Here is a 23,832-nt window from a genome sequence, read left to right on the forward strand (position 1 = left end):
GAAATTACAGACAAGCCAGGCACCACTGGCACTAACGTGCACAACACTGAAGACAGACACTGAACTCCATGGCGATTCTAGTTCTTCTAGGCTCCTGTGCAGGGTGGCATATATCTCAGCTCAATGAACCTTTCCTTGCGGCAAATTATCAACAAACTCAAGTCTTTTAAAAGACCATTCATAACAGCAGTAATTACCTATTTCTGCATTGGCAGGGCATTAAAGGCCTTATTTAGGACCAGAATGTAATGATCAAGCTAAATATAAAACATTGCACTAAATACACCAAACCAGATCATACATAGCATTAAAGTCACAAAGATGTATGTATCAGACTATGAAAAACGAAAGAAAACAGAAGTGAAGAAAAGATTTTTTTTTTAAATCACATCTTTTAATGACAATTTTTTTTAACAGTAAGATTACTGTTTTGGGGAACATCTTTTCTCTTTGAACATGTTATTAAATGTTCAATGTACTAAATAATTTAACTTATACATTTATAGAGAAATAAGAGAAATAAATTTTGTGTTTTATACAAATTAAAGGACCCATGCATATATAACTCTCTTCCCCTGCCACAGCTCAATTTTAAAATGGTCTCAGCAGAAAATAAATACTTCACAAATGTCCAAAATGTGTAGTGTATCTCTGTATTGTGGGTAACAGATTAGGACTTAAGGGAGAAAAGAAATAACAGAAGGAAAGAGCAATACATTGCCTTGTCTTCAAATACTGAAACTTCTGCATGTTAAAGTAAAAAATATATAGTTAGAATACATGGGGCGCCTGGGTGGCTCAGTTGTTAAGCGTCTGCCTTCGGCTCAGGTCATGATCCCAGGGTCCTGGGATCGAGCCCCGCATCGGGCTTCCTGCTCAGTGGGAAGCCTGCTTCTCCCTCTCCCACTCCCCCTGCTTGTGTTCCCCCTCTCACTGTGTCTCTCTCTGTCAAATAAATAAATATCTAAAAAAAAAAGAATACAAGTAAATATGTAATAAATAAAAGGTAAAGAATACTAAGAAAAAATTACCAAATTTTAATATTTACAATTATTAAGAAAAACACAGAAGTGGGCAAGACACTATTAATACTTCAGGAGATAATAAGCTAAGATGGCTCATAAGAGATTTAAACCATATATGCATGACAGGGCAGAGCAAAAGTATTAGTGGCATCATGACTTTCTGGGTCCTAAGAGTATGATAAAAACTATGGACCCTCTCTCTCCAGAAAGACTGACTTGGGCATTTCAGGAAGGGGGCTCTGTGACCCCAGATTCATTACTTAAAAAAAAAAAGCTCCAAGGACAACAAACCTAACAGTAAATTGCCTTAAGGCAGTAGTATATACACATATATATAAAAATAGGTTACTCATAAGTAAGGACTGTAGGCAAAGAGAACTCACTGAGGAAACCAGCAGTGTCCACCTGAGAACTGTGCATGGGTAAGGATGCCCTGGCACAAAACTTGACCTGTCTGGACAATGCAAGTATGCCTGCTGCACAGCTAGATAAACTGGGCTCTAACAGCGTGGTATCATCAAACGTCTGAACTAAAGTGGATCCTCAGCACTCTCTAGGGACAAACCCTAAACTGTGTAAATCTCCAACCTTGTTATGAAGTATAATTTATTCCCCAAAATATGTATACACTATGTAAAGTAGGAAGGGACAAAGTTGCACCAAAAGAAAGTTCTTATGAAGCTATCTAACTGATTCTTTCTTCAGCACCACTTGCTGTGAATGTACTATCTAACCAAACACCACCATGGGGCACCTGGGTGGCTCAGTCGTTAAGCGTCTGCCTTTGGCTCAGATCATGGTCCCGGGGTCCTGGAATCAAGCCCCGCATCGGGCTCCCTGCTCGGCAGGAAGCCTGCTTCTCCCTCTCCCACTCCCCCTGCCTGTGTTTCCCTCTCTCGCTGTGTCTCTGTCAAATAAATAAAATCACTAAAAAAACAAAAAAACACCACCACCTGATCCTCACGGATGTAGTACTTGGCAATCACTATAAATTAAATAAATTGGCTGTCTCATTGTATACATCATTTTCTTAAGAATATTTTCAGGCTGGATCAGTCTCCTTGAACTCAACCACCATGGGGACTGACAATAAATTTCTGCATGAAAGGCTGAAGGCTGGACACTGAACACTGGCCAGTGCTTTCTTGTGTAGTTTCCAGGCAGTCAACAAAGGGTGCTTGAGCTATCATTAAAAGTTATGTTTAAGGGCGCCTGGGTGGCTCAGTTGGTTAAGCGACTGCCTTCGGCTCAGGTCATGATCCTGGAGTCCCGGGATCGAGTCCCGCATCGGGCTCCTTGCTCAGCAGGGAGTCTGCTTCTCCCTCTGACCCTCTTCCCTCTCATGCTCTCTCTCTCTCATTCTCTCTCTCTCAAATAAATAAATAAAATCTTTAAAAAAAAATAAAAAAAATTAAAAAAAATTAAAAAAAAAAGTTATGTTTAAGTGGATCATCGTGTAAAAAGAAAAAAAAGAGCTGATAGCACCTTTCACTTCAAGGTAGATGGAGAAGAACAATCTTTTGCTATTCTTTCCACTATGGACAACTAAAAACCCTGGATGTTATATATAAGACAAGCACAAGACTAGAAGGTAGGAGAGAAGGCAGCCGGCCAACTAGTTAGGGTTCTTGGGACTCAGGAATGACAAAGTGGCAAGTTCCCGTCACATACCCCAGCTCTGGAGCAGTAGTGGCTGGCAGCCCAGAAATGTGCACACACAGGAAGAACCCAAACAATAGCCTATTCTCTAGCCAAAGGACCAAGGGAGTGACAGCAAAGCAAGACTGAAAACTCTTAGACAATGACATCTCTAGTCAAACCCTACAGAAAAAACTGGTCTCCTCTCTACCCTCACAGGACAGGTAGGCAGCCCAGACTTCTACCCTCACAAGGCTGTAATGAAGTACTCAATGTCCCTGATAGGGTGGTGTCAGAGAAGACCAAGCAGGGAGCCAGGACCTTCATCCCAGGCAGCAGGTATCAAGCCTCCTCTACAGTGTCAGGGAGACCATGCAAACACACCTACTTCCACACGGCAGTGATGTGGGACCCCTACCCTCCCCTTCTTGGCAGTGTTAGAGGAGACAGGTGGAGAGTCAGGACTTGCACCGTCCCCCAGTGTGCTAAAGCCACTCCCATCTCTGCCCAGCAGTAAGAATGAGCCCACTGGCCGTTGACAATGGCTAAAAGAGGATCTGGACTTCCAGTTCCACTTGGAAGTAAAAAAGGAGCACCCCTCCCCTTGCCAGAGCAGCGTCAGAAAAAATCAACTGAAACAGATTTAAATACGATCCAGAGTCATATCAGAATACAAAAATGTCCAAGTTTCAACCAAATACTACTCAACATATCGAGAACCAGGAAGATCTCAAACCCAATGAACAGAGACAATCAAGAAACAACATCCAGATGACAGAGATGTTAGAATTATTAAAAGATTTAAAGTGGTCATGATAAAAATGCTTTCATGAACAATTATGAACAAGCTTGAACCAAATGAATAAACAGAAAGCCTCAGCAAATGGGCTCAGTAATAAAAAAGAATATATAAAAAAGATTTAAATGGAAATTTCAGAACTCAAAATTAAAATAATCAAAATAAAAAACTGAATAGGCTCAACAGCAGAATGGTAGGTAAGAAAGGAGAAAAGTTTAATAAACTGGAAGACAGAACAAAAGAAATTACCCAATAGCAGTAACAGTGAGAAAATATGTTGCAAACAATAACAGAGCCTGAGGGAACTGTGGGATATAACAAAAGATCTATGTATTTGAGAGAGAGAGAGAGAGCACACAAGCAGGAGGGGCAGAGGGAGAAAGAGAGAAATCTCAAGCAGACTCCGTGCTGAGCACGGAGCCCAATGTGGGGCACGATCTTACAACCCTGAGATCATGACCTGAGCAGAAACCAAGAGTTGGATACTTAACCAACAGAGCCACCCAGGCACCCCTCTGTCACAGAGTCTTGAAATGAGAGGAGAAAGAAGGCAGGGCTATAATAGTACTGAAAGAATTCACAGCTGAAAACATGACATTCTGACAAGAGACCTAAACATAAAGGTTCCAAATATTGGGCAAACTCCAAACAAGATAAACCAAAGATATCCAATAACAGGACACATCATAATTAAACTTCTGAAAAATAAAGACAAAAAAATCTTGAAAGTAGCCAGAGCACATGAAGCCTTAACTATAGGAGAAAACTGGAATAGTAGAATAACAGCATGAAGTGGCACAATGTTTCTCAAGCACTGAAACAAAAAGATCCTATACCCAGAGAAAATAATCTTTAGGAATGAAAAAGTTAAATGAGATAGTCTCATCTGAAAGAAAACTAAGCTGTACCTCTGAAGCAAATAATGTAATATATGTTAAGAAGAAAAAAGAAGATAGCAGGAGGGGAAAAATGAAGGGGGGGAAATCAGAGGGGGAGACCAACCATGAGAGACGATGGACTCTGAGAAACAAACTGAGGGTTCTAGAGGGGAGGAGGGTGGGGGGATGGGTTAGCCTGGTGATGGGTATTAAAGAGGGCACGTTCTGGGTGGAGCACTGGGTGTTATGCACAAACAATGAATTATGAAACACTACATCCAAAACTAATGATGTAATGTATGGTGATTAACATAACAATAAAAAATTTTAAAAAAAGGTTAGCTAAAGAAAGTTATCTAAACATTGTGTGATGTGGTTCTAAATATATACAGAGGAAGTATTTAAGACAATTATATTGTAAATGACAGATAGTAAAGGGATGTAAAAGGCGGTAAGGTATCTATACTTCACTTGAATTGGTAAAATTATGACACCAGTAGACTGTGACAAGTGATATTTGTATAAATACAATAGACAAAGCAACCATGAAAAAAGCTATATGAAGACTTTAAACTCAAAAACACTAGATAAATCACAATTCTAAAAAATACATAAAACCTACAGGAATGCAGAAAGAAGAAAACAGAAACAACAAAACCAGAGAGAACAAACAAAAAATTAAAGTATCATGGGAAATTTTAAAAAGACATTGAAGCGAATTAAAAGAAAATTTGTGGGATACAGCTAATGCAGGACTGAGAGGGAAATTTACAACACTACACGCATACATCAAAAAAGATTAGTCTTCAACCAATCATCTAAGCTCCTACCTCAAAAACCAGAAAAAGAGGAAGATAAAACTTAAAGCAAGAAGGAATGGAATAGTAAGAACAAAACCAATGAAACTGAAAACAGAACAATATGGGGGGGAATGAATAAAACAAATAATTGGTTCTCTGAAAAAAAAAACAAACTGATAAAATTTTAGCAAGACTGATAAAAATAAAGATAAATTATTAATATTAGGAGCAAACAAGACCTCACTAGAGATTTTGCAGACATCAAAAGGATAGAACACTATAACTTTACACACATAAATTTGACAGCCTGATAAAATGGACAACTTCCTTGAAAAACTGTGAGAACTCATTCAATATGAAATTTATAATTTGAACTGCTTTATAACTATTAAGGAAATTGAATTCATAGTTTTGAAACTTCTGAAAATGAAATATCCAGGGATCTGGCAAAAGTGAACTTCAGTTCATGATAAAAACTCTCAGAAAAATAGGAATACAGAAAAAGTTCCTCTACAAAATTCTACAGCTACCATTATAGTTAATAGTGAAAAACTGAAATTGAATGCTTTCCTTCTAAGATCAGGAACAAGGCTACTGTACAGTTTCACTACTCTTATTTAACATAGTGTTGGAAGTTCTAACTAGTGCATTAAAGCAACCCTATTTGAAGATGATACAATTTTCTACAAAGAAAATCACAAGGAATCTACAAAAACAAAAGAATCCTAGAATAAGTCAGTTCACCAAAGTTCCAGGATATAAAATAAAAATACAAAATCCAGGGGTGCCTGGGTGACTCAGTGGGTTAAATGTCCTACTCTTCATTTCAGCTCAGGTCATGATCTCAGGGTCATGAGATCGAGCCCTGCGTCGGGCTCCATGCTGGGTGTGGAGCCTGCTTAAGATTCTCTCCCTCCCTTTCCCTCTGCTCGCCCCTCCCCCTCAAAAAAAATAAATTAAAAAAAATACAAAATACAACTGTATTTCTATACTAAAAATAAACACATAGACACAAAAATAAAAATTACAATATTATCTATAATCACACACAAAAAATAGCCAGTTGTAAATCTAACAAAACATATACAGGACTTACGTGCAGAAAAAAAGGTTGAAAACCTCCAAAACTTGTTATAAGACATGAATCTATACATTCAAGCTCAATGAACTACGAGAAGGATAAACTCAAAGAGATCCACAGTGACAAATTAAACTGTTAAAAGCCAAGGCCAAATTGAGAATCTTGAAAGCAGCAAGAAAAAAGCCACTTATTACATACAAAGGGTCTGCAGTTAAGATTAACAGTATATGTTGGTCCACTTGATCATGTCCCTTAGAGTTCCTAAGGCTCTGTTCCCTTTCCTCACTAGTTTTTCTTTTCATTCCTTGGACTATAATTTTAAATGTTCTTTCTTTCTGTTCACTGATGGAAATTGAAAATAGGAATAGATTGCTTGAATCCCCATTTTCTATCAAATTATTCATTTCAAGTGATGGAGATGCATAAAGAATGAAGTCTTAAAGTTGGTTTACCTATCATTTTTAACTATAATATTTTATATTTAAAAAATAAGTACCTAAAAAAAAAGTACTTCTATAATATTATCATTCTGATTTAACTGTGCGGTTCAACTCTATACTAATATAGAAACAGACTAAATCTCAGGCAACTAGGGGTGCCTGGGTGGCTCAGTCATTAAGCATCTGCCTTCGGCTCAGGTCATGATCCCAGGGTCCTGGGATCGAGCCCCGCATCGGGCTCTCTGCTCAGTGGGAGGCCTGCTTGTCCCTCTCCACTCCCCCTGCTTGTGTTCCCTCTCTCGCTGTATCTCTCTCTGTCAAATAAATAAATAAAATCTTTAATAAATCAATCAATCAATCAATCTCAGACAACCTGTTAAATGTGGAGCACATGGGAACAGTATCCTGACATCAGTATTCAACATCAGTATTCAAATAGGGATCACTTCTTTCACACTCAGTTTCCTCATCTAGATGGTAATAATAATGGTGCCTCTTTGGGCTGTTTTAAAAAATCAAAACATGAGAATGCATATAAAAACTTACCACAAAGCATGCATATAACAGATGATGCATATAAATTTAAAATACATAGTGAGAACTCCATGTTAGCTACTACCAATATTATTATTTTATATAGGTGATTAGTGTATTTCTTAGATTGATAATAAAAGAAGGTTATAACTTAGGAGAATTTCACATTTTTTAATTTGTGTAATAACTGTAAAAAACTACAATCAAGCTTAGCAAGTATATTAAGTAAAATATAACTCATATGTCTTTAACTTAGTAACCTAACAACAAAAAGAATTATACTGGTGGTCACTGGATTGATGTGATATTTAACAGCTACTTTCTTATTCTTACCTAATCATCTCAAGAGCATTGACCAATATATTTTTAGTGGTAGTTCATCAGTGAGATGAAGTTTGGAAAGAAAATTTGATTTTTATAATGTATTTTCATTAATGTTAAGGATTAATGCACAAGAATAATGTATATGTAAAACCTATATTGCAAGGCCTAGGAGAAGTCACTGCATGTAAAGGCACTCAGTAAGTATTTGTTAAATTAAAAATAAATGAGTGCTGGGGCACCTGGGTGGCTCAGTCAGTTGGGCGTCTGCCTTCGGATCAGGTCGTGATCCCCAGGTCCTGGGATTGAGCCCCACGTCGGGCTCCCTGCTCAGCGGGGAGTCTGCTTCTCCCTCTTCCTCTCCCCACTGCTCCTGCTCTCTCTCTCTCTGTCTCAAATGAATAAATTAAAAAAATTCTAAAAAAATGAGCACTTTATACACTGTTGAGTGTCTTATAAATGCTTTTGTTTTTAATATTAATGAACCCATTTAATAAGATCTTGAGAGTATTTTATTTTTGATAATTTTTAAAAGTGAAGTTCTCATAAAATTAATCATTTTAAAGTAAACAATTCAGTGGCATTTAGCACATTCACAATGTGAGCAACTGCCATTTCTATCTAGTTCTGAACACTTCTTCACCCTGAAGGAAATCTGACACCCAGTAAGCAAGTGCTCCCCATTTCCTTCTCCCCTGACCCCAGGCAACTACCAATCTGTGTTGTCTCCATAGATTTACCTCTTCCAGATATTTCATTATGCAGTATTGCAATGCCACAGCAACAAATATTTATCCATATCCAAAAAATGAGCTGATAGTGAAAACTTTAGAGGAATGTTTATATGTAAACTTTATATCTAAACTCTCATTTTAACTTTTAACCTCCTAAGTGCTTTTTTCCTTCTCTTAAGTTTAAAATTTCCTTTCTCTTACACATTGAAGGGGAAATGTAAACTTACTCATATGGACACATACTGATTGTGAAGAAAATACTCACATGGGCAAAACATCTGAATAGATACTTCTCCAAAGATGATACATAAATGACCAACAAACATATAAAAAAAAATGCTCAACATCATTAGTTGTTAGGGAAATACAAATCAAAACCAGTCACACCTACTAGGATGGCTATAATTAAACCAAACCAGACCAACCAACCAAACAATAAGGATGTGGAGGAATTGGAACCTTCATGCACTGCTAGTGGGAATATAAAATGGTGTGACTATGGAAAAGGGCTTGGAGGCACAATACTGAATGGTGCATGTAGGCCCTAAAGGTGGTTCTTGATAAGCTTAGAATATGGGAGAAGGGGTAAGGGCAAGAGGTAAAACCTGACACAAACAAGTGTGCAGAGGCCAGATCACAGTGTCTTAATCACCATTCTGGGAATATGAACTTTGAAGTCAGCAGTTCTCAAACTTACTGATCTTGGAACCTCTTTTATATGCCTAAAAATTGAGGACTTCAAAGAGTTTTTGTTCATGTGGATTATATTATCATCCTAGTAAAAATAAAAACTGTAAAACTTTAAAAATATTAATTCATTTAAAAATAATAAAACATGTTAAAATTAATGGCATATTTTTGTATTTTTCCAAAACAAAAAAAAATTTAGTAAAGAGTTTTTACATATCTTTTTTTAAATATTTGGCTTACTGAAAGAAAACTAGATTCTCATACCTGCTTCTCCATTCAAAATGAAAATATATATTCTTTGGATTGGAGTCTATGAAGAAAATCAGAATCATACACATACACAGTTGAAAAAGGAATATTTTAATAGCTTTTGCAAACAATTGGGAATATTCTTGACACTAAACTCAACAAGTGTTAGTTTCTTAAAGGTTAATTACAATGGGATATAAAGCCATATTAATAAACTCTTCATACACTGTTATATTGATATACCTTATACTTTCATTTGAAAAATACTGGTTCATGGTGTTATACAGATCCTCCAAATGTTAACACATTTGATGATACAATCCCACCCCCATGCAAAAAAATCACAAGCATTATATCACTGCCCTTCTCACGAGAAAAGTCCTTAAGTACTAGGAAGCTGTCATGTTTGTGGTGGCAGCCACAAGTTTGTCAAATTTTATAATAGCAATAAATACTGTCAGTTGGTTTTCCTTGAAGTGACAAGTTCACTGTTTCTGAGAAAATGTCTACCCCACTCTGAATAAACACAGTTTGTTAATTTTTCTTTCAAGTAAAAACAGTAATTTATGGAAAAGTGGCTTGTTGACTTGTGCCAACCAAAACAAGTACTTTCCCTCAAGACGACCATTGTACTTTTGGTATGCAGAAGTGCTTGGTGTACTTTCCATTTTGTCACAGAATATTAAAAAGACATATGCTAAATAGTCAAGATTTAATAAAGTCAATGGTTTTGACTGCTTTATGGACATTCTTACTGAAAATGGCCTCATTTTGTAACTATGAATCAATGTGGTAAAGAATACAAAGATAACTAGTACAATCTGATGTCACAATTCCTTTGTACCAGGTACAAATGAAAACTAGTGAAAAAGACAACTAACAACTCAGAATTATTATGGAAATAGTTGTGGAGTACTTTGTGAACACCCTGAAAAGGTCTTGAGAACCCCTGATATCCACGGACCATACCTTGAGAACAACTTCTTTGTAAGCAATGAAGACACATTCTTGAAGAGTTTTAAGTAACAGCCCATATAAGACCTCCACAATGCAAGGTTCCATGGGGCATCACTTTATAGACTGATATCCCTGGAATTGACTATTAATCTTCTGAAGACATAATGGAGATAAAGACCTGAAGGAAGGTAGTTGCAGTACAGATGAAGCTTTCGAACTGGTAGGAGACAGACTAATAAAAGCTTAGGTGAAAAAAAGTAGATGAGAAGCTGGAAGAGGTTAAGGCTTTTCTCTAAGCTTCTGTACTGAGGAGGAACATGGTGCCATTCACCAAGTTTGAGCATTAGGAACAGGAAGAAGAGCAATTGGGGTAGGAGAAGAAAGGAATTCAAGATATTTGGTAATCTACACTGAAGTTCCAACTGAGAAATCAAATATGTAGGTGGTATGTTGAAGAGTCTATTTCATAAGGGCTTTTTGAGCTTATATAATACTACTACCAAGTCCAAGAGGTCTAGAAGAAAGGGTAGAGAAAGCACAATAGCAGAAAAGATCTGGACTGCAGAGTGTAATATGGCATCTGTTCTCTCCTAGTCCCATGGATAGCCATATACCCATGTGTTCGAGCTGTTGGAGAAAGGAAATGCAGGACGATGATAAAGGAGCTGTTTTTAAGGCTCTGTAATACACAGGGGTATTATTCTAGTTAGGGAAACATCAAGTACTAGAACACATAAAATTCCAATCATTTACCATAACAGAAGTTTAGTTCTTATTCAAGTACCAATGTGAGTGTTCCAGACTGGTAGATGGCCTTTTATACAATGATTCAAGGAATCAGCTTCCTTCCTTCTTATAACTTTGACATTCCTCCAGGAACTCAAAGTATTTTGCAGCCAGTTAGCAGATGTGGCAAGAGAGGGTGGAGAAAACACTATAACATCTCAACTATCCTGGCAAACATTAATCATATGGCTACACCTAGCTGCAGGGGTGGTGGTAAAAAAAATTTAGCCTTGGGTGGGCAGTTGCTTCTTAGCAATAAAGACATACTATGAGAGGGAAAGCATGAACAGTTGTTATACAGTTAGCCATCTCCCTATACGGGCACACAAATCAGATTCACAAGTGATAAAGTATGACACGGATGGGGGCGGATATAAGATATTTCTCTATTTCTACATGGAACTTAGTATCAATCTCAGCACCATGAGGCTCTAGTAACTTTCTGACATTTTCTCTTGGGGAAGCAGCAGAGACAATGATGCTTGATCGGAGATGGTTGCTCAGTTGACAAAAAGGAGATAGGGCAGATGCTTCGAGGTAGACAGGATTCTACCGTTTGTTTTTTTTTTTAACCACATTTGAGACACTTCTGGAAGATTTCCAGAAGACTCAGAATGACATTTTAATGGAGAATAAGGTCCTACGCAAACATCTGGGGTCAAGACCAAGTGAAGAATAGGCTATTATGTAACTCTGATTCCATAAACATTCACAGGACTAGTGTGAGGAAAACCTGGATTATCAGTTTTAGACATAGTCCATTGGAATGTCCAGGCAATAATGTGTAGGTTGCTGAAGATATACAACTCAGGAGAAATTTCTGAATTAGAGACAGAACTTCAGGAGTCACAACGAAAGGCAGCAACTGATGTCAAGGGAGTGAATGGGATCATGAAGGAGAAGTAGAGAGTTAAAAATAAAGAGCATCAAAATAGAATATAAGGGGCACCTGGGTGGCTCAGTTGGTTAGGCTACTGCCTTCGGCTCGGGTCGTGATCCTGGAGTTCCAGGGTCGAGTCCCGCATCGGGCTCCCTGCAAGGTAGGGAGTCTGCTTCTCCCTCTGACCCTCTTCCCTCTCATGCTGTCTGTCTCTCATTCTCTCCCTCTCAAATAAATAAAATCTTAAAAAAAAAAAAAATGTAAGACCATCAGCCGTCAATCTAAAGATTTCTTTCACTAACACTACCTATATGTGCAATACAACCAAAACCAATCTTAGAATATTACTGCAAAATCATGTGCTTACCTACTAATAAACATTTTAAGTGTTTCTGGCACACTATCCACTTTTAAATATCCATATTTAGTGCACTTCAACAAGTAAAGCAGTTGTAAGACCTATACCCTTAGCTTTACATCTTACTGATATGCCTTTGGAATGCTTTTTGAGGGCTTGATGAGTTTTCTAATTCAGAAAGCATATATTTGAGCCTTATTACTACAGAATGCACTTTATTAAAATAAATCTCTAGCATTCCCTTTTAAAGTAAAATAAAGATGTGATAATATGAAAGATTTGAAGATAAAAATTTATTCAGGGAAGACAAAAATTGTTCCTAAAGCATAAATGTAAACACTGGAGGAAAAATACAATAGGGGGGATTCAATTATATGTAAACTTTGTAATCCAGCTAACATATTAATTTTAATATTAAACTGGCAGGAAGATTCAGAAATTTCCTCAAATTTTAGCATAAGTCCAAACTGCCACTAAAATAGATGTGCTTTGATTACTGAAAAAAATACTATACCAAGAAAATTAAAGCATTTTCAAAATCAAGAAAGAAATGCCAATACTGTCTACAAAGCTGAATTATTTTCACACTTCAACAACTGCACCTGATGCTCCATTGACTAGTAAGTAAAAAAGGAGAAACTAGGACTCAACTCCACCTGGGTTTGGAGATCATTAAAACCTAATTCAACAGCTGTTTGAGAATTAGAATTCGTGATGCTGAAAACCTGTCATTATTTCACTAGAGCCTGATATATATATCATTCTGTAAAGCAATGGTTTTCAGTTTGAGCATGTAACAGAATGACTTGCAGGATTTGTAAAATATAGATTCCTGCCTTCCCACATTTTCCAGTTAACTAATTCAGGGCCCAAGGAATTTACATTTCTATCAAGTTCCTAGGTGATGCTGATATGATGGTCCAGGAACTGAGAATTCAAGTTCTATAGAGTATTTCTTTTGGTTTATTAAGAAGACAGTTATAGGGCGCCTGGGTGGCTCAGTTGGTTAAGCGACTGCCTTCGGCTCAGGTCATGATCCTGGAGTCCCGGGATCGAGTCCCACATCGGGCTCCCTGCTCGGCAGGGAGTCTGTTTCTCCCTCTGACCCTCCCCCCACCTCATGTGCTTTCTCTCTCTTTCTCTCTCTCTCTCAAATAAATAAAATCTTTAAAAAAAAAAAAGCCAGTTATAGAATAGTCTTTTTTTCTATGTAAACAGCTCACTGGTATCCCCATTTGGAATTTACGGTAATTTTTGAAACAGTTTAGAGCTGTGAAAAATAACACTATTCAACTTCACGGCATAAACTAGTTGAAAGGGTGTTCCAGTCGAGACATCCATTCATGGTACTGATTCTTCTGAGCTAGGTGTGTGTCCCATCTCTTTCCCTGCTCCCCATCAACCATTAGGTCTCCAAAGGCTAGGCAATTCCTTCTTCAAGGAAGCTATAACCATCATTATGCGAGGCATACATGAAATATTTAAAATGTTCTTGAGAATAAACTGTTAACAAACACATTTAAATGGAATATTTATTGAGTCTAACTGACCTTGCTGTTCCCATCCTTTTAGTCTGAAATAATTTTTGGATACAACCACTAATTCAAAAACCATGTTAAAGGTATTCATTTTCCAAGATTCTACTATATATGAAGAAATTCTTTTTTTTTTTTTAAGATTTTATTTATTTATTTGAGAGAGAGAAAGAGCACACAAGCAGGGGGGAGGAGCAAAGGGAGAGGGAGAAGCAGGCTCTCCACTGAGCAGGGAGCCCAACACAGGGCTGGATCCCAGGACCCTGGGATCATGAACTGAGCTGAAGACAGACGCTTAACCGAGTGAGCCACCCAGGCGCCCAAATATATGAAGAAATTCTGATCAGATTATAGTTTCCACTCTTACACGTAAACTAGATATTACTTACTGTCATTTTTATATTTTAATAACAAAGAGTTTTGATATTAATTTTTATATTTTAGAGTTTCATATCTTTGGAAAGTTGGTATTTGCTTATTAAGAGTTAATAATATATAAAATGCAATGAAAAGGCAGAGATTGTCAAACTGGATAAAAAAAGCAAGATTCAAGTATATCCTGCCTACAAGCAACCCACCTTAAATAAAAGAAACAAAGGATTTAAAAGGAAAAGGATGGAATGAAACATTTATCATGTTAACATAAATCAAAAGAAAGCTGAGTGGCCATATTAACAATGAAGGATAGTAAGAAGAAAGGCAGGCAGGGACCCCACCCTAAAAGGAAATCACCCTTAAAAGGATTTTACACCGCCCTGGAAGGAGCCCTCTACCCTTTCCCACACCAACAACTACCTGATATGTAGATGAGCAAGTGGAAAAAAATCTGGGTGGGTGACAGGTGCATGGAGGGTTAATCAGATTAAAACAGCCCACCAATAAGCCCATAAAAAACCCTAGGCTTGGAAACTCTGGTGGCAACCCTCTCAGGTCCCCTTCCTCCCTCTTCAGGAGCTTTGTACTGTTGCTCAGTAAACTTGGCTTTGCTGCCCACCACCCTTTGTCTGGTCTACCTCTTCATTCATTCTTCGAAGCGGCGTGACCAAGAACTGCAAGCACTAAAGAAAAAGAAATGCTGCAACATTAACAGAATGGATTTCAGAAGAAAGAATATTGCTAGAGAAAAAAGGTTATTCCATAATAATAAAGCGGTCAATTTATCAAGCAGACATGACCTTAAAAACCTGTGCACCTTTAGGTCTCAAAATACACAACTAAAAAACTCAAAATAATAGACAAATCCACAAATATAATTAGTGATTTCACCAACCAGTAAAGATATAGAAAGCTTGAACAATACTATCTGGCCAATTGGCATTTACAGAACACTCCAACCAGAACACAGATACACATTCTTTTCAAGTGCACCTGGAACATTTAACAAGATAGACCATACTCTGATTCATAAAACAAGGCTTGATAAATATGAAAGAATTCAAATCACACAAAGGATGTTCTCTGACTACAATGGGATTAAATTAACAACCAATAACAGAAAAGCTATTTGAAAAGTCTACAAATATTTGAACTAAACAACATGCTTCAAGTAACCCCAAGGACAAAGAAAACACCAAAAAAGCAAATAGAAAAGCATTTTGATCCTAATAAAACTGAAATATACTGAAATTTCTTTAGATGTAGCTAAAGCAGTGCTTACAGGAAAACTTAACAGTACTATACGACCATATTTAAAAAGAAGGAATGTCTAATATTAATGAACTAAGCTTTGCCCTAAAAACCTAGAAACAGTAAATAAAAGCAGAAATCAACAAAATAGAAAAAATACAGAAAAATGAATAAAAACTGTAAGTCTGTAGCCAGACTAATAAGAAGAAAGAAGAAAAGACAAAATTATCAACATCAGGAATAAGGAGAAGTCACTACACAAAATAAAAGTACATTATATAAACAACTCTATGCCAATATATTTGACAACTTAGAAGAAATGGCCAAATTCTTTGGTAAACAAAAATTAACAAAGCTCACTTAAGTATAGGTAACTGAACTGAATAACCTTTTATCTACTAAAGATGTCAAATTTGTAGATGAAAACCTTCCCACAAAACAAACGGACCTTCCTACATATAAAACAATAGGTCCAGATTGCTTCACTAGGAAATTCTACCAAACATTTAAGAAAAATACCAATTCAACACAAATTTAAAGAAAACTGAAGACAGAACACTTCCCAACTCACTTTACACAGCCACCATTACTGTGATACCAGAAAGAGACAGATACCACAGGACACTAGAGTTGGAAAGCACCGTACAACAAAGGCCTCGGTGGCAGGATCTTGCTGGATGCCTGACCAGTCCTTGCTCTGCTGTGCTTGTTTGAGTTTCAGCAGAATTCGAAATGGATGGCAGAAAGGCTGGCATGACTCTGGAGAGGCCAAGACAAAGGCAGTTTCCACTTGCAGACAGCCGGCTTGCAGCTGCCAGTGGGCCATACTCATCGACACCTGCCGACACCTGCCGTGGTGTACGGCTCAGCCAGCCTGGAGTACGTCATTGCAGAGGTACCTGAATTGGCAGGACAGCATCAAAAGAGTTGAAGGTAAAGCGTACTACCCCTGCTCGCTTGCAACTTGCTATTCCTGGAGATGAAGAGTTGGACTCTCTGGTCAAGGCTACAATTGCTGGTGGTGGTGTCATTCCACACATGCACAAATCTCTGATTGGGAGGAAAGGACAACTGAAGACTGTTGAAAGGATGCCTGGATTCCTTATTATCTCAGGACTCTAAGTACTCTTAACAGCTGTCCAGTGTTGTGATTCCAGGGGACTGTATTTCTGTGAAAAACACAATTTTGCTTTTCTGTAATCCTGTTTGAGCAAGTTGGAAATTTAATTAGCTTTCCAACCAACCAAATTTCTGCATTCATGCCTCAACCATGTTACTGTCTTACTGTGGCTTCAAAGAAGCTACTGATTCTTAAGTAGTGCATTTTGATTGAGTTGACTGTTTTTAAAAAATTGTTTGGATTTTAATTGTGAGGCAGAAGTTATAGTAACAAACGTTTGGTTCCATACAGACATTATTTCCATTCCAGTGGATAAGCTCAATAAAGATCATATGCCTCCTCCCCCCCAAAAAAACTACTACAGACCAAATACCATAGGAACACAGAGGCAAAATTTAGTTAAATGAGTATAATACATAAAAGGATAATCATCAAACCCATGTGGGAATTCAAAGTTGGTTTAACATTCAAAAGTCAATGCAATTCATCATATTAACAAACTAAAAAAGAAAAACGATATGATCATCTTAATATATGCAGGGAAAGCATTTGACAAAATCCAATATCCATTCATGACAAAAATCTCAGCACAGTAGGAATAGAAGGGAATTTCCTCAAAATGATAAAAGGATACCTTTGACAACTCTATAGCTAATAGCATTATTGAAATACTGGATGTTTCTACCCTAAGATTAGTAATATAGCCAAGAATGTCCATTCTCACCACTTTCTTGCAATACTGTCCTGGAGGCTCTAGCCAGTGCAGTAAGGTTAAGAAAATGAAATAAAGGCACACAAATTAAAGAGCAAAAAGTAAAACTGCCTTTTGTTGCAGAAAGCATAGTTGTCTCTGCAGAAATTCCTAAGGAATCTACAAAAGACCTAGGAGAATTAATGAGTTTAGCAAGGTTACGATATACAAAAACCAGTAACACATGTCAATTTATTTCTATATGCCAATAACAATCAAATATTAAAACTTTCAAAACTACCATTTAAAAAAGCATAGGAATATGGATAAATTTTCAAAAAGATATATAAGACATACAATAAAAATTACAAAACACTGCTGAGAAAAATATTAAATAAGACCTAAATAGATATACCATGTTCATGATTGAAAGACTATTGTTAAGATGTCATTTCTCTCCCAAATTTATATATAGATGCCATGCACTTCCAATTAAAATTCTAGCAGGCTTTCTGGTATAAATATTTGGTATCATACAACTCTAAAACTTATATGGAAATGCAAAGGATCTAGAACAGCTAAAACAATTTTGAAAAAGATCAGAATTAGAGAACTTATACTACTTTATCTCAAGAATATTATCAAGTTACAGTAATCAAGACAGTGTAGTATTGGTGTAAAGACAGACACCAAGATCAAAGAAACAGAACAGTTAATCTAAAAATATAACCATACATATATGATCAATTGATTTTTGACAAAGTTAGCAAGGCAGTTCAACAGGAAAACTGATCACTTTTTCAAATAAATGATATAAGAACAAGGATAGCCATATGTTTAAAAACATACTTCACACTACATAGAAAAACAAAAGCAAAATGGATCAGAGACCTAAACATAGGAACTAAAATTATAAAACTTCTAGAAAAAATACAAGCCTAATAACTTTGGGTTCGCAAATATTTCTTAAATATATCACAAGCAAGAACTCCAAAAGCAAAAAATAATATATTCAACTTCACTGAAATCAAAAGACATGAAAATTAAAAGGAAAGCCACAGAAAAGGAGGTAATATTTGCAAAATATATAGCCAACAAAAGATTTGCATCTAGTATATGCAGAAAACAATCAACCCAAGTTTTCTGAATGGACAAAGATTTGGATACTACCCCAAAGGAGATACAGACAACAGATAAGACTGTGAAAAGATGTTCAAAATTCCTACTCATTAGGGAAAAGAAAATTAAAAGCACAATGAGATATCACACATTACTTATTAAAATGGCTAAAATTAAATGACCATACTATACCAAGTCTTCACGAGAATGTGGAGAAACTAGAATTCTCATGAACAGCTGGTAGGAATATAAAATTGGACAACTACTCTGGAAAACAGTTTGAGAGTTTCTCAAAAAGTCAAACATACATCTGACCATAGAACCCAGCCATTCCATGCCTATGTATTTACCCAAAAAGAAAATGCAAGTACAAAAAGAAAAATGAAAACATATATCCAAAGTCTTGTGACCAGATCTTCACCTTTATTTTTAATAGTTGCAAACAGAAAACATCAATATGTTTATCAAATAAGTGACTAAACAAATGGTAGTATATCCATACAATGAATTACTTATTCATTGAAAGACCTACTGATATATGCACACGAATAAATCTCAAAATATTATGCTAAGTTACAGAAGCCAGATGCCCACCACCGCCCAGCAGAATACATACTATACAATATACACAGTATAGTTTTATTAAGTTCACCTTTTGGTCAACTGTTCATCCCCAAACTAGTTTACAACCAGTTATATTTAATATTGTAAGTGTATAAATCAATGATACATGAGTGCAAATGTAAGAGGGCTGTTGCTTCCATGAAAATCAAATTGGATACTCTGGGAAGACCAAGTAAAAATTGCTCTTGAATCAGATATTGACAAGACAATTGCAAAAAACTTGAGAAAAAAATCTGGAGATCTAGGCTGCTTTGCAAAGGTATTCGGTTTCTTTTGTTACATATTAAAGAAGCCCAAAGTGGAAAATACAGACTATTGTAAGTGTGCTTTATAAAACAAATGTGCAACTCCCATAAATAGATTCATAGTCAAAGAAAAAAATTTATTTTATATTTTTGATATGTGCATGAATGAATGCACTTACAGATTCTGACTTAAAATATTTAAGGTACAATTCCCATATGCATCAAACAACAAAACAGGGGCTTAGCCCCACTGAATAAGAAGGGTTTCAAAGGTCTTCTTTTTGTTTGTTTGACAGAGAGAGACAGCAAGAGAGGGAACACAAGCAGAGGGAGCTGGAGAGGGAGAAGCAGGCTCCCTGTCGAGCAGGGAGCCCAATGCGGGGCTAAATCCCAGGATGCTGGGATCATGAACTGACCTGAAGGTAGACACTTAACGACTGAGCCACCCAGGCGCCCCATAGAGGTCTTTTGAGTTTACTTTTTTCCTGATACACTCCTGAAAAGATGGATTCACAAAACCAGAAAGAAGAAAATAACATACAAGCTCGCCATCCAAATATAAACCTTGTAAATATCCAGTAACGTTTATTCACTTTTTTCTTCCTATACTTTTATTAAACAGTAATCTTAACATATAAATACTATTGTATTTGCCTCTTCCCCTTAACTTTACAAACACTGCCACTTCAAAGACTTGCATCTGGCCCAGGCTTTTAAAATTACAGAAGCCACACATGTACATACCAATGGCTATCCATACTGAGGTACAAAGAGAGTCATTTCTCTTCCTGAATTGAAAATTAGAAATTAAAGATAATATGGACTAAGAAAAGCTAAAAACTGGATTCCTAAAAGAGACATCCTAGGCAATAAATAATTGCTACTTTAAAAACAAGGCCTGCCCTATTATTTCTCCCCTTTATTCTCATTATCTCAGTTTATTTAAATCTACAACAGCAGCTTCTCAGAAAGATTGAGACAACCACAAAATCGCTGCTAACTCAAACAACCTGTGGCCTTATCAAAGTACTTCCCACTTCAAAGGAGAACAGTATAAACAATTACCTACGTGGAGTTTCTAAAACACCCTCATTTATGTGTCAAGACAGAAATATATTCTGACATCTCATGCCTGATGTCTAACTGCCACTTTCCTATGTTTGCATTCCAGGGAATCAATGAAATAAATATGATAAAGATGACAGGAATGGTTAATGATGTCAACTAGGAAGCAAAGAACAAGTACAGCTGACATGTCCAAAAATGTGGGTATTGCCCATAATTGCTGTTTATTTAATGGCCTTCATTTTCTTTTTCCTTTTTTTTTCTTTTTTTAAGATTTTATTTATTCATTTGAGAGATAGAGAGCACAAGCAGGGGGAGAGGCAGAGGGAGAGGGAGAAGCAGGCTCCCGAGGAGCCGGGAGCCCGACACAGGGTTTGATCCTAGGACCTGGAGATCATCACCTGAGCCGAAAGGCAGACGCCCACCCAGCAGCCCCAATAGCCTTCATTTTCTTATGCTCTAGTTCCATGTAACAAGAGTAACAGCACATTTCAAAATTATATGACTGAATAATGCTAGTATTCAATACCACAAAACCCTTCTCCTACCAAGTGGTTTAGCCTGTTGATTACCAAAAATTTGTTCTAAGCTCAACTTTCATGATTCTACATAAATTTCAAAGTTTAACTGCCTTCTGAAACTTAAAATACAAGGAAGAGTATTTTCCAGTTATTTCCCAAATTGTCTAAAATAAGCACTACTTTTGGAATCCAAAGAAAATTTATTCTCATAGAATATATTATGGCACAAATATAGTCACTCAGCTAAGATACAAACTACTAAATATTTCTATACATGCATTTTGTGGCTACATATACACTTTTGTTGATAAACACTAAAGCTGATATATAGAATCAGAGACAATGCATTTAGTAAAGTCCTATTTCAGAAGCATTTTTATGTACTTCAGAACATAAACATCCACATTTTCAGTAAGAAAGATGTCTTTTAGTTCCAAATGACCATACTCACAGCAGGGCATGGACTAACCATGCAGAATATAAGGCAAGACTGTAACAATAAAATCTTTACTTTCACTTCTGACTACATTAGAATGTAATAAACAACAAATCTCCATCACTTGTTTCCTTAAGGAAAAAAAAATCCAATAACTGTTTTTGCTTTGCAATAAATTTAGAATAAATTTTTTTTGCTGATTACTAAATCAGTTACTTAAAGGACACTTTAAAGAGGTTTACTTGGTCTCATAAAATGATCCAATCTAAAGGCTTAACTTAGAGCCACATATAAAGTAACACTAAAGACTAGTCTTTTAGAATACTCATCTTTAAGAGTTTAACAGTTCTTGAATTTACAAAATTTTTTACATTATACCCAGAAATAGGATTAATTCTAGGTTATTATTCCTTCCCATAAGTCCCAATCCATACAAAACAGTGTTTAAATTATCATGAAGATCCTCCCTCGTATTACTTCTTTGCTTTGCAGCATCTTTTGAGTTAGAAGGCACAATTAACAGAACTGTTCTCTATATGGAAAGATTTGTTATACACATCCCCTTATACAAACATGTTGCTTTCCACAGGCAAAATCTAATCTTGAAGGGTAAAAAAGGAGAGAATAAACAATAACATGGCTCCTCTTGATTTTCATTTTAAATGGCCATCATGAAAAGAGCTGGGTTTTAGACATTCTATTAGCAAGGATGCACTCATTTAATTTTTTCATGTGGTGTAAAGCTGGAAAAAAAAGTCTGGAAAGGAAATTCCTATGAATCATAGACTTTTTTACACAGTATTTCATTTAACATATTCCCTAACATACAGTATTATAAAATTTAGCCAATCATAATCTATTCAATGATGACGATGGAAATACATTGTCCAATGGATGATCTATTTATCATCTTGATACTCTAGAAGAACTAAGTAATACACAAGCTCTCTTCAGGAAGTTAATTTGTTTTGAAGGAAAAAGGTTTATCTGTTTAGGTATAGTTGGTGGGCACTTTTTCTCTATTTAACACAGCTAATGCCTATCCGTCCAAAAATACTAAAAGGAGGCACAGATAACAAGAAAATGGGCTTTCTATTTTTATTTTAGAAATAATAACTGCTGGGCACTTGGGTGGCTCAGTCGTTAAGCATCTGTCTTCGGCTTAGGTCATGGTCCCAGGGTCCTGGAATCGAGCCCCATATCGGGCTCCCTGCTCAGCGGGGAGCCTGCTTCTCCCTCTGCCTGCCGCTCCCCCTGCTTGTTTTCTTACTCTTGCTGTCTCAGACTCTCTCTGTCAAATAAATAAAATCTTAAAAAAATAAAAATCTTTAAAAATAATAATAATAACTACTGTAAAAAGCAAATGCAACTCAAAATAGATTGAAGAATCAAATGTAAGACTTGAAACTATAAGACTTCTAGAAGAAAACTTAGGGGAAAAGCTTCATGACACTGATCTTGGCAATGATTTCCTAGCTATAATATCAAAAGCACAGGCAACAAAAACAAAAATAGAGGGGCGTCTTGGTGGCTCAGTTGGTTAAGTGTCCGACTCTTGATTTCAGCATGGGTCATGATTTCAGGGTTGTGAGACTGAGCCCCACGTTGGGCTCAATGATGGGCATGGAGCCTGCTTGAGATCCTCCGCCCCTCTTCCCACCATTCACACACGTGCACACCGTGTGCACTCTCTTTGTAAAAAAAAACAAAAAAGGAAGAAAAGCAAAAATAGACAAGCCAGACTATAACAAACTAAAAAATCTTCTGCACAGCAAAGGAAATAATTAACAGAGTTAAAAAAGCAACCTTTGGAATGGAAGAAATTACTTGGCAAACCGTATCTCTGAAGGAACACCTATAACTCAGCAGCAAAAATACAAAAGCCCAATTAAAAAATGGACAAAAGACTTGAATAAACACTTCTCCAAAAACATACAAAAGGACCAGAGGTATAAGAAAAGATGCTCAACATCACTCATCATCAGAGAAATACAAATCAAAACCAGAGATGTATCACTTCACACCTGTTAGGGTGAACATAATTTAAAAAAAACAAAATAAGTGTTAATGAGAATGGAGAAACTGGAATTCTTGTACACTGTGGGTAGGAATATACAATGGTATAGCCATTATGGAAAACAGTACTGAGGTTCTTCAGAAAATTAAACAGAGAACTACCACATGATCCAGCAATCCTACTTTTGGGTATTTATCCAAAAGAATTGAAATCAGGTTCTTGAAGAGGTATTTGTACTCACACGTTCACTATAGCATGATTCATAATAGCCAAGAGGTAGAAACAACCTAAATGTCCATCAGTGGATGAATGAAGAAAGAAAATGTGGTATATACATATAATGGAATACTATTTAGTCTTGATAAAAGAAGGAAATCCTGTCACACACAACAATAGGGATGACCCTGGGGGATGTTATGCTAAATGAAATAAACCTGTCACAGAAGGACAACTACTGTGTGATTCCTACTTATATCAAGTAACTGAAGTGGTCAAACTGACAAAAACAGAAAGTAGAATGTGGCTGCCAGGGGCCGGGAGATGGGAAAATGGGTCATTATAGTTCAGTGGGTACACAGTTTCAGTTACGCAAGATAAAAAAAATGTTCTAGAGATCAGGTATACAATAATCATGCTTATAGTTAACAATAATGTACTACACAC

General features: G+C 36.5%; 1 protein-coding gene and 1 pseudogene across 3 annotated transcripts in view; one reads left to right on the top strand and one right to left on the bottom strand.

The window, feature by feature from the left end:
* Positions 1–23,832, bottom strand: part of HS2ST1 (heparan sulfate 2-O-sulfotransferase 1) — a 172,280-nt gene that overhangs the window by 38,728 nt on the left and 109,720 nt on the right. The gene's annotated exons all lie outside the window — the stretch shown is intronic.
* On the top strand, positions 16,009–16,453 carry LOC114208325 (histone H2A.Z pseudogene; annotated as a pseudogene).

This window comes from Eumetopias jubatus, unplaced genomic scaffold (genome assembly GCF_037043125.1).
Source record: "Eumetopias jubatus isolate StellerSeaLion01/CBP00866 unplaced genomic scaffold, mEumJub1_p1.0 scaffold_4, whole genome shotgun sequence".
NCBI lineage: Eukaryota > Metazoa > Chordata > Mammalia > Carnivora > Otariidae > Eumetopias > Eumetopias jubatus.